The sequence below is a fragment of the Pan paniscus genome, chromosome 5 (assembly GCF_029289425.2).
Source record: "Pan paniscus chromosome 5, NHGRI_mPanPan1-v2.0_pri, whole genome shotgun sequence".
NCBI lineage: Eukaryota > Metazoa > Chordata > Mammalia > Primates > Hominidae > Pan > Pan paniscus.
Genome location: NC_073254.2, coordinates 86,699,386 through 86,717,233, shown reverse-complemented (window position 1 = coordinate 86,717,233; position 17,848 = coordinate 86,699,386). Strand labels below are relative to the sequence as shown.

Here is a 17,848-nt window from a genome sequence, read left to right as displayed (position 1 = left end):
TCTACATGTTTAATGTTTTCATAAAGTAGCACTAGTCTTATACTAAAAAGTCAGAGTGAACCACTCCTAGAATGGATGATTAATACACAACCTCTGAAAATCTTATCTTCTGTAAAAGTGGTGAGGACAACGGCAAAAATTGGCAAAATCAACTTTGTAAACACTCTAAATTAATAAAAGGCTTTCAACAACCGGAAGAGCATTTATTTAAGAAAAAATGTCTGAATCTGAGTGAGAATGGCACGCTTGTGGGGTTTTAAATTGCCCTGTTCCTACATCCTGTTTCCAGCCCCATGACAGCCTCAAAAACCAGTAGTCATGCAAGAGTGGTAACAATTGAAAGTAGCAGCTTAACAGCCATTGGAGAAAACAGAATTAGATTGGAACTCACCCTAGCTGCAGAGTATTGTCACTGTATTGCCTAGCAATTAAATTAGTTTCCTAGTAAAATCTTATTCTCAGGGATGGTCTTTATTTTATCTGATTTAGAGCTCAGTAGGTGGGAACTAACCTATCCTCAATACAGGTTTTGTTTTGTTTTGTTTATTTGTATACATTTAAGGAGTACAAATATAGTTTTGTCACCTGGCTGTATTGCATAGTGTAAAGTCTGGGATTTTAGTGTGACCACCGTCTAACTAATATACTATGGAAAACAGTACGGATATTACTCAGAGAGCTAAAAATAGAACTACCATTCAATCCAGCAATCCTACTACTGGGTATATACCCAAAGAAAAATAAATAATTACATAAAAAAAGATACCTGAACTCATATGTTTCTTTCGGTGATGTTTTGCAAATAATCAGTGATTTTTAATGTCTTATCTTCCTAAAGTGGCAATACCAGTTTGGAAAAACAAGAGGCAGAGCTAAAACTCTGAAAAGAAAGAACTGGAAAATAAGATGTCCACAGGGGGCTTTAAAAACTCCAACATATTTATCTATTATGCCACACATATACACAGAACTGTGTGCACAGCCAAAAGAGAGTTGAGAAGGCCTAATTCCTTACTTCCGATTGATTTTTAAGGATCTTTGCATGCAGGAAATAAAGGTTAAGACAGAGCTGTAAAATTGCAAAACATCAAAGGAATGCTTTAGCACACATCCAGAACCCTCAGCAAAGGCTGGGAGACTTACTGATTCAAGGCATTTAATGAAATATCTGTCCAATTATTAGCTGATTAATAAGCGAAATAAGTTGAGTCTACCATGGCTGTATATGACAAAGAATATATAAAAGTATTAGGCTGTTCTTGCATTTCTATAAAGAAATATCTTAGACTGGGTAATTTATAAGAAAAGAAGTTTAATTGTCTCACACTTCCGCAGGCTGTACAGAAAGCTTGATGGCATCTGCTTCTGAGGAGGCCTCAAGGAGTTTTACTCATGGCAGAAGGCAAAGCAGGAGCAGTCACTTCCCATGGCTGAGGCAGGAGCAAAAGAGCAAGTGGGGGAGATGCTGTACACTTTTCAACAACCAGATCTCATGAGAACTCACTCACTATAATGGGGACAGTACCAAGGTAGGTGGTGCTAAACCATTTGTATTAGTCTGTTTTCATGCTGCTGATGAAGACATACCCGAGACTAGGTAATTTATACAGGAAAAAGTGTTTAATGGACTTATAGTTCCACATGGCTGGGGAGGCATCACAATCATGGCAGAAGGCAAGGAGAGCAAGTCACATCTTAAGTGGATGGTGGCAGGCAAAGAGATACAGAGCTTGTGCAGGCAAACTCCCATTTTTGTTTGTTTTGTTTTTCTTTTTGTTTTTTGTCTTGAGACAGTCTCGCGCTGTCTCGCAGGCTGGAGTTCAGTAGCACGACCTTGGCTCACTGCAAACTCTGCCCCCCAGGTTCAAGTGATTCTCCTGTCTCAGCCTCCTGAGTACCTGGGATTAGAGGCGTGTGCCACTGCACCAGTCTAATTTTGTATTTTTAGTGGAGAGGGGTTTCACCATGTTGGCAGGCTGGTCTCGAACTCCTGACCTCAAGTGATTCACCAGCCTCAGTCTCCCAAAGTGTTGGGATTACAGGTGTGAGCCACCACACCAGACCCAAACTCCTGTTTTTAAAACATCAGATCTCCTGAGACTTATTCACTACTAGGAGAACAGCATGGGAAAGAACTGCCCCATGATTCAATTATCTCCCACCAGGTCCCTCCTACAACATGTGGGAATTATGGGAGCTACAAGATGTAATTTGGGTGGACACACAAAGCCAAACCATATCATTCTGACCATGGCCCCTTCCGAATCTCATGTCTTCACACTTCAAAATCAATCTTGCCTTCCCAACAGTCCCCCAAATTCTTAACTGATTTCAGTATTAACTCAAAAGTCCACAATCCAAAGTCTCATCCTAAACAAAGCAAGTCCCTTTCACCCATGAGCCTGTAAAATCAAAAGCAAGTTAGTTACTTTCTAGATACAATGGAGGTACAAGCATTGGGTAGATACAGCCCTAAATTAGCCTAAAGACAGAGGCTACAGGCTCCACACAAGTCTAAAATCCAGCAGCGCATTCAAATCTTAAAGCTCCAAAATGATCTCCTTTGACTCCATGTCTCACTTCCAGGTCATGCTGTTGCAAGAGGTGGGTTACCCTGAACTTGGGCAGCTCTGCCCCTGTGGCTCTGCAGGTTGCAACCTCCCTCCTGGCTGCTTTCACTGACTGGTGCTCAGTGTCGGCGGTTTTTCCAGGCACAGGGTTCAAGCTGTTGGTGGATCTACCATTCTGGTGTCTGGAGGATGGTAGCGGGAACTATGGGAGCTACAATTTGAGATTTGGGTTGGGACACAGAGGCAAATTATATCACCACTCATGAGAATTCCACCTGCATGATTTAGTCACCTCCCACCAGGCTCCACCTCCAACATTGGGATTACATTTCAATATGTGATTTGGGCAAGTACACACATCCAAATTATATCAATATTTTGAAGAATTAGTTCAGGAAAGTCATTAAATGAACAAAGAACAATAATAATAGCAGCAATAACACAACTCTGAAGACAAGGGATAAAATTGATTTCCATGGTTGTATTTCCATGCTGTATTATTTAATATGTGTGATTGTTAAAAAATGAGGTACAAAAAGAAACACGAAAGTATGAACCACACACAGAAGAAAAGCCAAGCAAAACTGTCAATAGAAACTGCAACGATGAAGCCCAGATGTTGAACTTACTAGACAAAAGTTTTTAAATTAGCTATTAAAATATATTTTTCAGTTTTACAACTCTTTTAGAATGTGTCTAGTAGATTTTCTGGTCTTTACCAGAAAGACTCCCTGCTACCAAAAAAAAAAGATTGAAAATATGTTCGAAGAACTAAAGAAAATTATGCACAAAGAATGAAAAGAAAATATAGAATGATGTTTACAATGACAATATAAAGAAATATAATTTTTAAAAAAGAACCATATGTAAATGCTAAATTTGAAAAGTATAATAACTGAAATGAAACAGAGGTACAACATTTTCATCTGGCAAGAGAACAAATCATTAAATTCAAAGATATACCAATTGAGGTTATTTAGTCTTTAAAAAAAAAGAGAAAGAACAATCAACAGAGCTCCAGTAGCCTCCAGGGCATCATCACGCTTATTGACATGTGTTGAGAGTGTCAGAAGAAAAGAGAGACAAAAAGTGTCAGGAATAATATCTGTGACTTTGGAAAGTCTAAACTTTGCCTTAATCTTCATTTTCCAAGAGTGTTTAAAAAAAACAACAACACATTAATGGATACACTAAAAAGGCTCAAAAAACTCCCAAGGAGATAACTCAAAGAGTTTAAACATAAACATCTAGAAACGTCATAGTCAAACTGTTGAAAGCCAAAAAGATATTTTTTTCCAACTTTTATGTTAGATTCAGGGGCTACACGCACATGTTTGTTACAAAAGTATATTGTGTGATACCGAGGTTTGGGGTGTGATTTAACTCACATCCAGGAGTGAGCATAGTAGAAAACAGATAATTTTTAAAGTGGCAAGTGAAAAATGACTCAAAATATACAAGGGAGCTTCAGTAAGTTCAACAGCTGACTAATCATCAGAAGCACTAGAGCCATAAGTCGTGAAATGACATATTAAAGTGTTGGGGGAAAAAAGACTGTCAATCAATAATTATCTAGCCAGCAAAACTATGCTTCTAAAATAAAGGAAAAATATAGACATTCTTGAATTAATTAAAAAGAAAGCCTGAGAGAATTCATAGCTAGTAGCCCTACTCTGTAAAAAATAGTACAGAAATATCATATGGCCAAATGAAGAAACACTGCTGAATGACTTGAATCTATGCCAAGAAATAAAGAGAAAGTATATGGAAAAGGTAACTACATAGGTAAAAATAATAATTTAAAAAACAGTATAAATGTAGTTTTAGTTTGTAACTCTTCTTCTTCTTTATAATTCATATGTCTTACTGGTTCACGGTATTTGTAGAATTCTCTGTTCGATTACTAGCTGTTCAATAAGCTAAATAAGTTGAATCTATCATGGGCACACATGACAAAGAATATAGTTTAAAGCATGCATAGACCTGTGTACAGCAATAGTCATAAAATTGTACCATCACTAGTACAAAGGAGGAGAGAAGAAGTTGAACTAACTTGATATTTTATATTGTATGTAAGATAAATTGCTATAAATCTGAGCTATATGATTATAGCTAACATGCTAATTATAATCCTCAAGGAAACCAATAGGAAAATAACCTAAAATATAGTAAAAGGAAACATCTGGTGAATTAAAATGAACATTAGAAAATATCTATTTAATAGAAGACAGGAATAGAGAAACTTAATGACCTAAGACATATAGGAAACAACTAGGAACTTGACAGATGTGAATCCCACATTATTAATAATTGTATGAATTATAAATGGATTAGTCATTCCAATAAAAAAACTGAGATTAAAGAAACACACACACACGCACACAAAAATCATGATCCAACTATATACTATTAATAAGAGACACATTTTAGATTCAACCTTCATTCTGAAGGGTATAAGCCCTCGAGAATGCACTCTTCTCAGCTTGGGTTGCTGCACACAGGCATGCAAATTTATAACAAAGCAAGAGAGTACCAAGAGGTACCGAAGTGGATCAACTGTGTTCTGTAAATATCCCAACTGCTTTGTGTAAAAGCAGCCCTATATCCAGCTTCTGATATGAATTACAAACCCGTCACGGCTGAGACTCCTCCTTTCTCCTGTTGTTCCCTGAACAGAAGAAGTTAAAGTGTCACAGTGGCAATCATAACTTTGTAATATAATGGAACACTTGCTGTGTTCTCAGGCCAGTGTTCTGACTTTGGGAACCAGGACTTCTAAACCTGAGGAACCAGATTTGCAGGGACAGAAACCATTGAGATCCCAGTGAGTGAGATGGTATATAAAGTCAATGCTATCCCCTACCCCTTCACCCCCTTGGAGTCACTCTGTCGCTTGGGCTGGAGTGCAGTGGTGCCATCTCGGCTCACCAGAACCTCTGCCTCTCAGGTTACCTCTCTTGGTTTTTGGACCCATTCACTCCTCTTTTGGGGGCACAACAACATACAGAGGTTATTGCTTTAATGAGTATACTCTATCTGATGTATAATGCCTTATTTTTAAAGAGTATTTCTCTATTCTTGTGTTTCAGCTGAGCCTAGGAGGCAGTTTCAGTGCTCTAGGATGTGTGGATACAATTCTTTGGTATTGGGTTCAATTTTACACCTTCTTTGCTGTGAAATTTTATATCACTGGAAGTTTTTGTCTTTTTTGTTGTTGTTGTTGTTTTGTTGTTTGGTGGAGGAAGAGGGGTTATGTCTGTTGGTAAGGAATGCTGCAAACCTCCAGACAGTTTTTGACTGAGACTCTACCTACGGGGAAGGCAACTCCATGTGCATAATAGGTATCTATCGCTGTACAAAAAAAACAAAGCAAAACGAAAAGAAAAACAAAATAGAAACAGAACAAAACAAAAAACAAACTGTGGACTCTGAAAGAAGAAAGGGTCCCAATGTACTTGATTTGTAATCGAATGGCTTTTTAACTTCTCAAGGAATAATGCCATACTGGAGGTTCAGCATTAGACTTTTTTGCTTATAGGTTGGACATTCAAGGATAGCAGTAACAAAGCTGACTGCGGTAAGTGAGACTACGCTGTTGGTCCCATCCATATCCTTCATCTATCACCATGGCTACTCTGTACTATTGTGTCCCTTTTACCAGCTCTTTGGTGAATGATCAACTGACCAAGTTTTTTAGTCTATTCAGCTATTTAGTACTTTTTCATGGTGGATTCTTATTTATGTGATAAAAATCTTATCACTGCATGCTCATTACCGTATGTTCATTGACATACCTCTACCCAGACCTTTGTATCTACACTCCTTTCGACTATTTCTTTTTAAATGCTGATTAAGTGATTAGGTCATTGGCCATTGCCTAGGAATTGATATGTATTTTTGCTACTACTATGAAAAAGATACAGTTCTAAGTACAAAAGTATGCAAAAGTACATAACACATATCACTGACTTTTAAAGAATTTATCATAATTCATTTTACAGAAAAAAGTAATGAGCAATAAATAATGTTTCCTGATGTTTTGTATGATCCTTTTTAAGGCAGACACCATTACTTTAAATGGTGAATTTCACTCTAAGCACATGCTAAATACTTAGTGTAGTATTTGCCACCTGGTATCTTATTCATACATGTATCCCAACTTTCAGATCACCAGAGACCATTGATTACCACAGAGAACACAAACTATTCATAGTTGTTCTGGGCTTAGTAACCAAAATTGTATGTGTATGTAGTGTGTGCATGTAGGGGATGCCTAGGGGGTTGTTTGATCCTGTTTCGTGTAGGAATAGGAGGTGGAGGGTTGTTAAGGCTGTGATAATGAAGGGTAAGATGAAGTGAAAGGTAAAGAATCATGTAAGGGTGGGGCTATCTACTGTATGTTCTGTGTGTGTGGTGTGTGTGTGTGTGCAAGGAGATTAAAAGAAAGAGCAAAAGACAGTGTCAGAGAGTATAAGAAACTTAAAAACAATTTTCAAATCTGCTATTTATTCCAAAAAACAAACTAATAATATACTGTTAATTTACTCTTGAGATTGAGAGAGCAGTCTTTTAATTCCTGTTTAGTTTTCATCACCTTGAAATAATTTAAATATAAAATAAACATTTAATAATATGTAAGAAAGATCATTAGAAAAACATGTCATATAAATTGAATTAATTACTAATACATTGTTATGGTATGCAACATGGCAGTAACTCAAAAAAAAACTTTTTATTTTTTATTTCAAAAACACGAGCATATTTATTGCTCTTTTTTGGCCTCAGTGTATTTAAAACTGAATTTATAAAATGATTTAGAACAATCAAAGTAGAGCTCTAAGTTTGAGACATTTGTTATATTGCTAGCCACTTCCCACTAAGCAGAATGGAAAAAAGAAAAAATAAATGATTTTAATATTTAGGTGACAATGATGTGTATTGCATAAGTTAAGCATTTAATGTTACTTTAGAGATATTTGACATATATCTCAGGTGAACTTATCCAGATTTGTTTATTGTTATTTGAATTCATTTGTCCATTTATCACCTATTGAACAATTTTTGACACGATAGTGCTGAAGAATCTGTTAAACATGGAATCAAAGAATATGCTACATTTCTTATCCTTTAATATTCAGTAATAAGAAAACAAGAAATCCTCTAAATCATTGTCTATAAAACTAATAAAACATGACAGAAATTACTTCCATAATATTCAAAGATAATGAGGTTTCCCTACAGGGTTTTGATTACATGCTTTGCATTTGTTTACCTTGTATTTGACTATGTATGTGACTTATTTAATATGGCATAAAAAGTACACAATAAAAATACTACTGATGTTAATTAAAAGTGTATATGCTTATTTTATATGTGTTATGACTAATATTTAAATCATCTTTTCATGAGGGGTATTGTCATAAATATTTAATATCCCCATTCTTCAAACAGTGTTCAAATTAAGCAAATTCCCAGAGCATGTATACATTTTACTGCTGGAGACAGGAGTTAAAGATAAGCCTAACCACAGACCTATATTCTTTCCATTATCCCATACAGCTTCTAGGTTGATTAAGAGTGTTTGTCTGCTTATGTGTATGTACACATAAGCAATAATATGTTTTAATTAATTCCTTCCAGATCGTATGAAAGAATAGTTTAAAGAAAGCAAAATATTGATCTGTGATATATTCTATTCCTTTCAAACATGCATTATAAATCTAGAGTTAAGTCCTGTTACAGAGTCATCAAAATAAAATGAAAAATAATAAAATTATTTTATATTTATTTGTTATTTTTTCATTTGTAATAAAATATAGCTTTTTCTAGTTAATAAACAAGATTTGTTGATGACTGTAAACTGCCATTTTATAATTGATGTTAAATGATAAACAATTCTAAATACATAATAAACATTTATGCTACCACCAATGATATGTAATTGAGTTTGTATTCCTATTTCATCTCTCAATATAAAGTTATATGCATATGCTTTATTCTTTTATCCTTTTAAAATTATTTTTAAATTATATTTTTTCTATTAGAATTATTTACCAAAATTTTGCTAATTTGTTTAATCAACTTCAAAACAAAATTAGACACCCAAAAACAATGCTTCATCTTTCAAGATCAATGGACAGCAAGTTGATATGATAGATGCTCCCAGTGAAGATATACATCCTGAACTATGTGACCATAAAAAGCAAAGCTCAACACAGGCTCAATGTATTAACAGTCATCTTGTTTATAGACATTAAGGCAGGATCACAATAATTGATGTTCAAGCCACTATCTTTCTCTTCATTTATTGTGATAGGCCCGTAATGGCCTCCATGGTGTTTATTGCAGCTCTAAGTAATCTCCAATTTCAGAACTTACGAATTTGCTACCCTTTCTGACTGGAGTATTCTTATCCTGGTTATCCACATAGTGTGGTTCTTCATTTACTTTAGCTTCCTGTTGACATTTAAAGAGAGCTTTCCTCTACCATAAAATAGCAACTCCTCTTCTGGGCCCCAGTGTTCTCTACTCTCCCCAGTCTGTTTTATTTTATTCATAACACATGTAACTACAGGACATATTATATATTTATATTTTTATTTTGTTATTGCCTGGTTCCCCTACATTAAAGCAAGTTTTCAGAGCAGATATTCCACTAATTTTTCACTATCTTGAATAGTGTATATTTCACAGGTCAAAGCCATATGTGTGTGTGTGTGTGTGTGTGTGTGTGTGTATGTGTATATATATATATATGAACTCTCTCTCTCTCTCTCTCTATATATATATATATGAACTATGTGACCATGAAAAGTAAAACTCAACACAGACTCAATGTATTAAAAGTCATCTTATTTATAGACATTAAGGCAGGATCACAGTAATGGATGTTCAAGCCGCTATCTTTGTCTTCATATAAATATAAATATGTATATATATGTATATATAGTCTTTTTAAATTAAAGAATGTATTACCTACACCTACCCTAGTATTTTCCTCTTATTTCGTCAAGTGTGCTTAACTTTTTTTGCAATTATCCTAAATGAAGTATTCTTTTTTTTTTTTTTTTTTTGAGACAGAGTCTTGCTGTCTCCCAGGCTGGAGTGCAGTGGTGCGATCTCGGCTCACTGGAAGCTCTGCCTCCTGGGTTCACGCCATTCTCCTGCCTCAGCCTCCCAAGTAGCAGTGACTACAGGCACCCGCCACCACGCCTGGCTAATTTTTTGTATTTTTAGTAGAGACGGGGTTTCACCACGTTAGCCTGGATGGTCTCGATCTCCTGACCTCGTGATCCGCCCGCCTCGGCCTCCCAAAGTGCTGGGATTACAGGCATGAGCCACTGCTCCCGGCCTGAATGAGGTATTCTTGTAAATAATACCTAATTGTAATACATGGAAGATTTAGCACAGTTTAATACACATATAAAATGTGTTAATTTCTATGCATTTGTGAATTTCCTTATTTTTGACAATTTGATGTAAATCTAGAGAATAAGAGGGTTCTCTATAGCAGGAAAAAAAGCTATATCCTGAATAAATTTTTATTTCTGATCACCCAAAATCAAATTGGTATTTTTATTCTTTGTAAAACATCTTCCTAATTGCATCACCATTTTATTTGGTCAGACTAATTATTTATTTTAGTAGTTATTGAGTAATATTAATTTAATACTGATTTGTATTAAATTAATTTTAAATCTATTAATTTGTATAATGTATTAAATTAATTTTAAACCTATTAATTTGCATAATTTAGGCATATATTAGCAATGATTTACACAAGTTATGCTTTATTGATTTAGAATAGTAAAGTTATGCATCATTTTAACTTTAAAGATATGAATTTCTAATTCATTCCAATAATTATTGCATAATTGCATTTATATTTGAGGAAAAATATTCTGCCTTAAATTAACAGTAATTTCTCCTGTTCTAAGTTTTTAGATTTATATGGACACTGTATCCCATTTCATCTGATTTATTTTTTCCATTTTCTAATACCAGAATGTTTGAACAAGGACAGGATTTGAGTGGAAGTATAACTCAGATGACAGAATCCATGATATAAAAGAAGCATAAGTTTCAAAATTCACAGCCAGGCCTTTCTGCCTCTGCTGAATTTCAGCAGAAGTTTCAAAATTCACAGCCAGGCCTTTCTGCCTCTGCTGAATTTCAGCAACAAAGGTGTTAGATTCTGATTTGATGATACTGTAGTTCCAACAATTAAATATAATTGACTGAAATTTATCCTATAGAAACATGTTATAATTTATAATAAAATGTCTCTGTGATGTTTTCAGCTAGCTTTCAATTTTAAACTCTAATACCAAATACCAGAATAGCTTACCTAGAATACATTTAGAGTTTTGTAGTACTGAGTACATACTTATTTGCACAAATTTTTATATGTGAACCTTGCTTGAGCAAATGCCGTTTAATAACACCTAAGGCATTTTTTTTTATTTCCCTGTAATGATAAAGCTAGTTAAATATATAGATATATAATCAGCAACCATATTGATGCAGAGAGAAGGGAATTTAGTACACAACGGAGTACCTTTACTAGATAGGGCCAGATATTTGGTAGAAAATGGTTTAGAGGTTATAGTGAATAAAACAACAAGGAATATGGAGCTCCAAAGGGAGAATAATTCAGAAATAAATGCCAAAAAGATTTTTCAGATATAACATTTTTCATGTTTATTCCTTGTTATAATGATTTGGGAAGCGAGGACATTATTAACTAAGATAAGCAAAATGACATCATTTTACTTTACTTCATAGCGCTGAGGATGAAGCTTGAGTAATGACATATATCTTAAAGACTAGCTGAAATAAACAGAATCATCTAAATCATTGTGGAATTCAGCTGTGAGTAGAATTGGTTGTTATTTGTTAAGAGATACAATGGCATTTTGCAAATCTATTTATGGCTTCTGATTATGAAAGTCTATGACATGAACTTGAGTTCAAAGCCATTTCTTAAAATAAATTTTAATCATTCCCTCCATTATGAGGTACCAGTCATGGAAATAAAAAATTGCATCAGGAATAATTTTATATTATTAAAGAAAACAAATGCACTTTTTTTAACCTCAACCAAGAGCATGACTTCAGAATTTGAAAAACATCAGAAAAGGTCACATTCACAAATGCATGCAATCCAAATAACTGGAAAATTGAAAGAAAGAAGCAAGTCTTATTTAATGTATATTAATTAGTTCAAATCATTAACAAATACACTGTATTCAGTATTCAGGGCTTTTTTGTTTCGTTTTGTTTTGTTTCGTTGAGATGGAGTCTTGCTCTGTCGCCCAAGCGGGAGTGCAATGGCACGATCTCGGCTCACTGCAACCTCCACCTCCCAGGTTCAAGCAATCCTCCTGTCTCAGCCTCCCGAGTAGCTGGAACTACAGGCACCCGCCACCACGCCCGGCTAATTTTTGGTATTTTTAGTAGAGATGGGGTTTTTACCGTGTTAGCCAGGATGGTCTCGATCTCCTGACCTTGTGATCCGCCCACCTCGGCCTCCCAAAGTGCTGGGATTACAGGCGTGAGCCACCATGCCTGGCCAGTATTCAGTTTTAATACCGCTTCCTGTACAAAGCACAGTCCAATATTCCCCAGACAAAACTGTGTGCTACACAATGTATTACAATAGCTCCCCACAAAAGCATGTTCCAATTCAAATTATACTGTATATCGATATATACTTTGTTGAGGTCCACAGAAGTAGTAGAAAGGACAAAAGGGTACAGAGGCTGTAATTTCATCACTAAATGACTGATTGAAGAGGTGGCCAGTTCCAGATCACAAATCATTTGCATGACAAGTATTAGGATTGCAGATTTGAAAAATCTACATGAGATTCCAAAAGACAATATTCGTGGAGACTTGAATACTGCTTATTTTAATCTGCATTTAAAAGCCTGCCCGATTCACAGCATATTTTTTTCTCAAAAAAAACATGAAAAGTATAAATCTTACACTAGCTCCATTATTGTAAGGCAATTTTAATATATCTACTTTAATGTAGATTTTATAAGTGAATAATATCTTGGTCACATACGTGTCATTTTATAAATAATTAAAATTTGTGCATCAAGTGTTTTTACTAGGTATATGGGATATAAGGGGTACCATATGGATAATATCTAATTAAAAAAGAGAGATACATTTAATATTTAAGGAAATTTTACCAGAGGCATTTTGCATATACAACTTATAAGAGACCTTAGGATCTGAGCAGGAAACAGTAAGACAACTCGGAAATTAACAACATATAACTACCTCTAAAGCTAGGAAGGAAAGCCAGTGGGAAGGGCTATTAGAATTGGAGCACAATGGCTGGCATTACTCAGCAGAAACTGTAAGGTTGGGAGTCTGGTGAGAGCTAGTTTTATGGAGGAGATTCAGTCACTGACACAGATGCTGCCCACATATACAGGGGAAAATATTGCATTCCATTCTTCCATTGGTTCTTCCCATGAGTAAAATCTAGCTGGAAGTCAGCTGTTAAGGCCACCTGGGAAATATCGCTATTGCAGTCAGCCTAGCTGCAGTAGAGACTATGACACAGGATTGGCAAAGAAAAAATTATTGGCCATGCAGGTTCAGGAAAGGCACTCTACACCTCTTGTTCTACCTTGTGTGCATTTTAATTTTTTGGCATGTTTGACTAAAAAAAAAAAGCCTTCATATTTCTGCCTAATATGAGACATCTCCACTTGAATAAAGAAATGGTCTCTTTCCTTCTACCCAGGAAGTATCTCAAAGACATATCAATTTAGAGTTTAATTTTTCCAGGTGAAATAACCATCTGCTGTGGCTTTTCATGATATATCGATGACCTATGAACTAAATGTTAAATCAACCTAATCAATACTCTTCATTCAAAGTAGTGGAGGAAAGGAAAAGGGGAAAAGAAATGTATATATTGCTGCTACAGAACTCATTTTTGAAACAGAACACAGATTTGCATTTATTGTTTCCTGTTTAACCACCTATATCATTTTTCTGTTGTCTTCAGTTGGAATATTAGCTCTTATTTATTTTGTTATTTTACCTGATAGTACAACTTTATTCTTAAAACATCTGACATATTAGTAGTACTACATTTATTACATTACTCAAATATTTCAGTGATCTTTAATGTAGGACATGAACTCATGAAGAGGTACAAGAAATCGCCTGAGCTCCAAACACTGTCTTACTTCCAAGTACTGTATAGTGGCAACTAAAACTTTCCTTGATAATACATGTCCATTTCCATCTATGTCTATCTCTGTATCTATACCTATATCTATCATGACCAGAAGAGTATTCGAATATAAAGGCTCGAGAATACCAAAATATCCCCAAAAAAGTATCAAATCTACTTCTTTTAATAAGATTGCTATTGTTTCCCTGATAGAAACATTATTGTTTGAAAACTAAAACCTGCAGAATCGCAGACCAAAGTTGCAGAGACAAGAAACCAAAAATCTCCAAGTACTGTATTTGGTATAATGGTAGGATGGGTCATTTTAACATTTATATCTTCGTTCTCTTATCTATGTAATCCTGCCTATGGTAAAAACAGTATCTTCGATTTTTAATTAATGAAAAAAAATTGAAGAAAAAATTACCAGTCTCACTGGGTATTGTTTGCCATTTGGCACTGTGACTGACCCTTCAGCTGGCCTGTCAAATTCCATTAGGCCAGCTTCTTCTGCATCATTGGGTACATGGTATGCTCATATGATTATCCTTCTACTGAATGCCCAGAATGAGCAGAAGCCAACAGTAAGCTAAACACTCAACATGGTGCCATTACTCAGAAAGAATATCCAACTACCTAATGGCAGGTTAAGTACAATACATCTGTCCATCACTGAGGGGTGGCAATCTGGCTTACTCGAAGAAATGACATTTAAGATAGAAAAGTAGGAAAATAGATGTATTGATTTCTACATTCTTCTTTCTTTCCAATACTTGCTAAAGCCTCCCACTTGACAAATTCAGTTAGAAATTATGAATCACAGGAAATTATTTATACACAGGATATCCTTAATCCATTACGCAACAAGTCTCACCAACATTTGTATTTGGAATTTGTGAGAGCACAGTAAAACAGCAGCAATCCAAACTGCACAGCTATTCTTCCATTCTTGTCATCATTCAGATAAATGCTTCTCCTTTTTTCTACTTTTAGAAAATAACAACTTTATCAAGATATAATTCACACATCATAAAATTCACTCTTTCAAAGTCTATAATTCAGCGATTTTATATATGTTTACCAAGTTGGATGATCATCACTACTATCTAATTTTAGAACATATTTATCATCCAAAAAAACGTTTGTACCCATCAGTAGTCACTCTCCATTTTCTCTCCCAACCTCAGGCAGCCAATAACCTACTTTCTATCTCTATGGATTTTCCTATTCTGGATATCTCCCATAAATAAAACCATATGATATGTATGTATCATTTTATGATAGAGTCTTTGTACTAAGCCTAATGTGTTCAAGCTTCACCCATGTTGTAGACACTTTGGTTGTTTTTATATTTTGTTATTAATAATAATTCTGCTATAAATAGTCGTATACATTTTTTGTGGGGACATATATTTTCATTTGTCTTGGATATATGCATAAGAGTGAAAGTGATGGGTTGTTTGGTAACTCTACGTTTAACCATTTGAGAACCTGCCAAATTGTTTTCCAAAGCAGGTGCATCATTTTATGATCCCATCAGCAATATATGAGGGTTCCAAATTTTCCACAACCTTACCAATAGTTCTTGGTATCAATCTTTTTACTTTTAAACATTCTAGTGAGTGCAAGGTAGTATAACATTGCACCTTTAATTTGTATTTCACTAATGAGTAATAAGACAAAAGTAAAGATCTCTTCATGTGCTTATTGAACATTTATATATTTTCATTGATTAAATGTCTATTAAAATTCCATTTTTAAAATTGTTAAAGCTGAATTGTAATTTTATGTTAGGTGGCAATACATTTTGCAAATATTTTCCCATTCAGTGGGTTGTTTCACTTTCTTAGTAGCACACCTGAAGCACAAACGTTTTTAATTTTGATAAAGTTAATTGTGTCCATTTTTTTCTTTTATTGCTTATACTTTTGATACGATGTAAAATAAGCCACTACCTAATCCAGTATTACAAAGATTTACTTAATTTCATTCTTACAGTTTTACAGTTTTTGTTTCTATGTTTAGGTATATGACCCATTCAGAGATAAGTTTCTGTATGGTATGGAGTAAGAATACAACTTCTTTGACTTGCATGTGGATAACCCCATATTCTAGTGCCATTTATTAAAATGACTACCCCGTTCTCCATCAAATTTTCTTGGTATCTAGTCAAAAATGAATTATTAATATAATAAATATAAGCATTTAGTTATAAACTCTTAAATACATTATCGATGTCTATGTTGACTCTTGTGCCAGTGCCTCACTGCCTGATTACTGCAACTTTGTTGTGTGTTTTGAAACTGACAAGTATGGCCTCTCCAAATTTATTTATCTAAGATTGTTTTGGGTATACTAGGCATCTATATAAGTCTTTTAGGATCAGATTACTTTGGGTATACTAGGCCTCTTGCATTTATATAAGTCTTTTAGGAACAGCTTGCCAGGTCTGCAAAGAAGTCATTGGGATTTTGATAGGGATTGTGTTTAATCTGTGGATAATTCTGAGAAGTATTGGCATTGCCATCTTAACAAAGTTAAGTCTCTATCCACAAACAAAGGATGTTTTTCCATTTATTTTGGTTTTCTTAAATTACTTCCCGTGATGTCTCGTAGCCCTTTTGTTTTCATTTAATACAACATGTTTATTTTCTTTTTGCATTAGTCCTTATTATGATGGATTTAAATACATATGTTTAAAAGCTCAATCTAAAGCATGCCTCTTTACAGAAGCATTATGTGCTTTTTTTAATATAACTTTTAAGTTCAGAAGTGCAAGTTCAGGTTTGTTACATAGGTAGACTTGTGTCATGGGAGTTTGCTGTACAGATTGTTTCCTTTCTAGGTATTAAGGCTAGTACCCATTATGTATTTTTCCTGATCCTCACCCTCCGAAAGGTTCCAGTGTGTGTTGTTTCTCTCTCTGTGTCCATGTGTTCTCATCATTTAGCTCCCACTTATAAGTGAGAACATGCAGTATTTTGTTTTCTGTTCCTTTGGTTGCTAAGGATCATGGCCTCCAGCCCCATCCAAGGTCCTGCTAAGGACATGATTTCATTCTTGTTTATGGGTGCATGGTATTTCATGGTGTATATGTACTGCATTTTCTTTATCCAGTTAATTATTGATAGGCATTTATGTTGATTCCATGTGTTTGCCATTGTGTATAGTGCTGCAATGAATGTTCACATACATGTGTCTTTATAACAGAATGATTTATATTCCTTTGGGTATATACCCAGTAGTGGAATTGCTGTTCTTTTAAAAAATGTTTTAAGTACGTATTAGTTGTACACTTTTATGGGATACATGTGTTATTTTGATACAAGAATATGGTGTGTTCTGATCAAATCAGGGCAAGTGGGATATCCATCACCTCAAACACATTATTTCTTTATATCTGGAGCATTCCCAATCTGCTCCTCTAGTTCTTTTTGAAATATACAATAAATTATCGTTAACTATAATCACACCATGGTGCTACTGAACACTAGGTCTTATTTCTACTAACTTCTTTTTGGTACCCAGTAACCATCCTCTCTTCCCCTCACTGCCTCCCATTACCCTTCTGATACTCTGGTAACCATCATTCTACTTTCCACTTTCATGAGATAAATTTTTTTAACTCCCACATCTGAGTGAAAACATGCAATATTTACCTATCTGGCCCTGGCTTATTTCAGTTAACAGTGTTCTCCAATTCCATTTATACTGTTGCAAATGTCAGGATTTTATTCTTTTTTTTATGGCTGAATAGCATTCTACTGTATATATGTACCACCTTTTTTTTGTCCATTCATGCACTGATGGATAATTAAGTTGATTCTATATTTTAGCTATTGTGAATAGTGCTACAATAGATGGAAATGCAGATATGTCTTTGATATGCTGATTTTCTTTATTTTGCATTCATATCCAGCAGTGGGATTGCCAGATTATAGGGTAATTCTATTTCTAGCTTTTAGAGGAATCTCCGTATTGCTTTCCATATCGCCTGTACTAATTTACTTTCTCACAGTATACAAGCATTCTCTTTTCTCTGCATCCTCATTAACATCCATTATTTTTTGTCTTGTGG

At 34.7% G+C, this 17,848-nt stretch overlaps 1 non-coding gene across 1 annotated transcript; it reads left to right on the top strand.

Moving 5' to 3' along the window:
• The first annotated feature begins 3,239 nt into the window (after nucleotides 1–3,239).
• LOC112440232 (U7 small nuclear RNA) lies at nucleotides 3,240–3,301 on the top strand. The gene has a single exon (XR_003028408.1). It is a non-coding gene; the product is annotated as a U7 small nuclear RNA (small nuclear RNA).
• The last annotated feature ends 14,547 nt before the right edge of the window (nucleotides 3,302–17,848 follow it).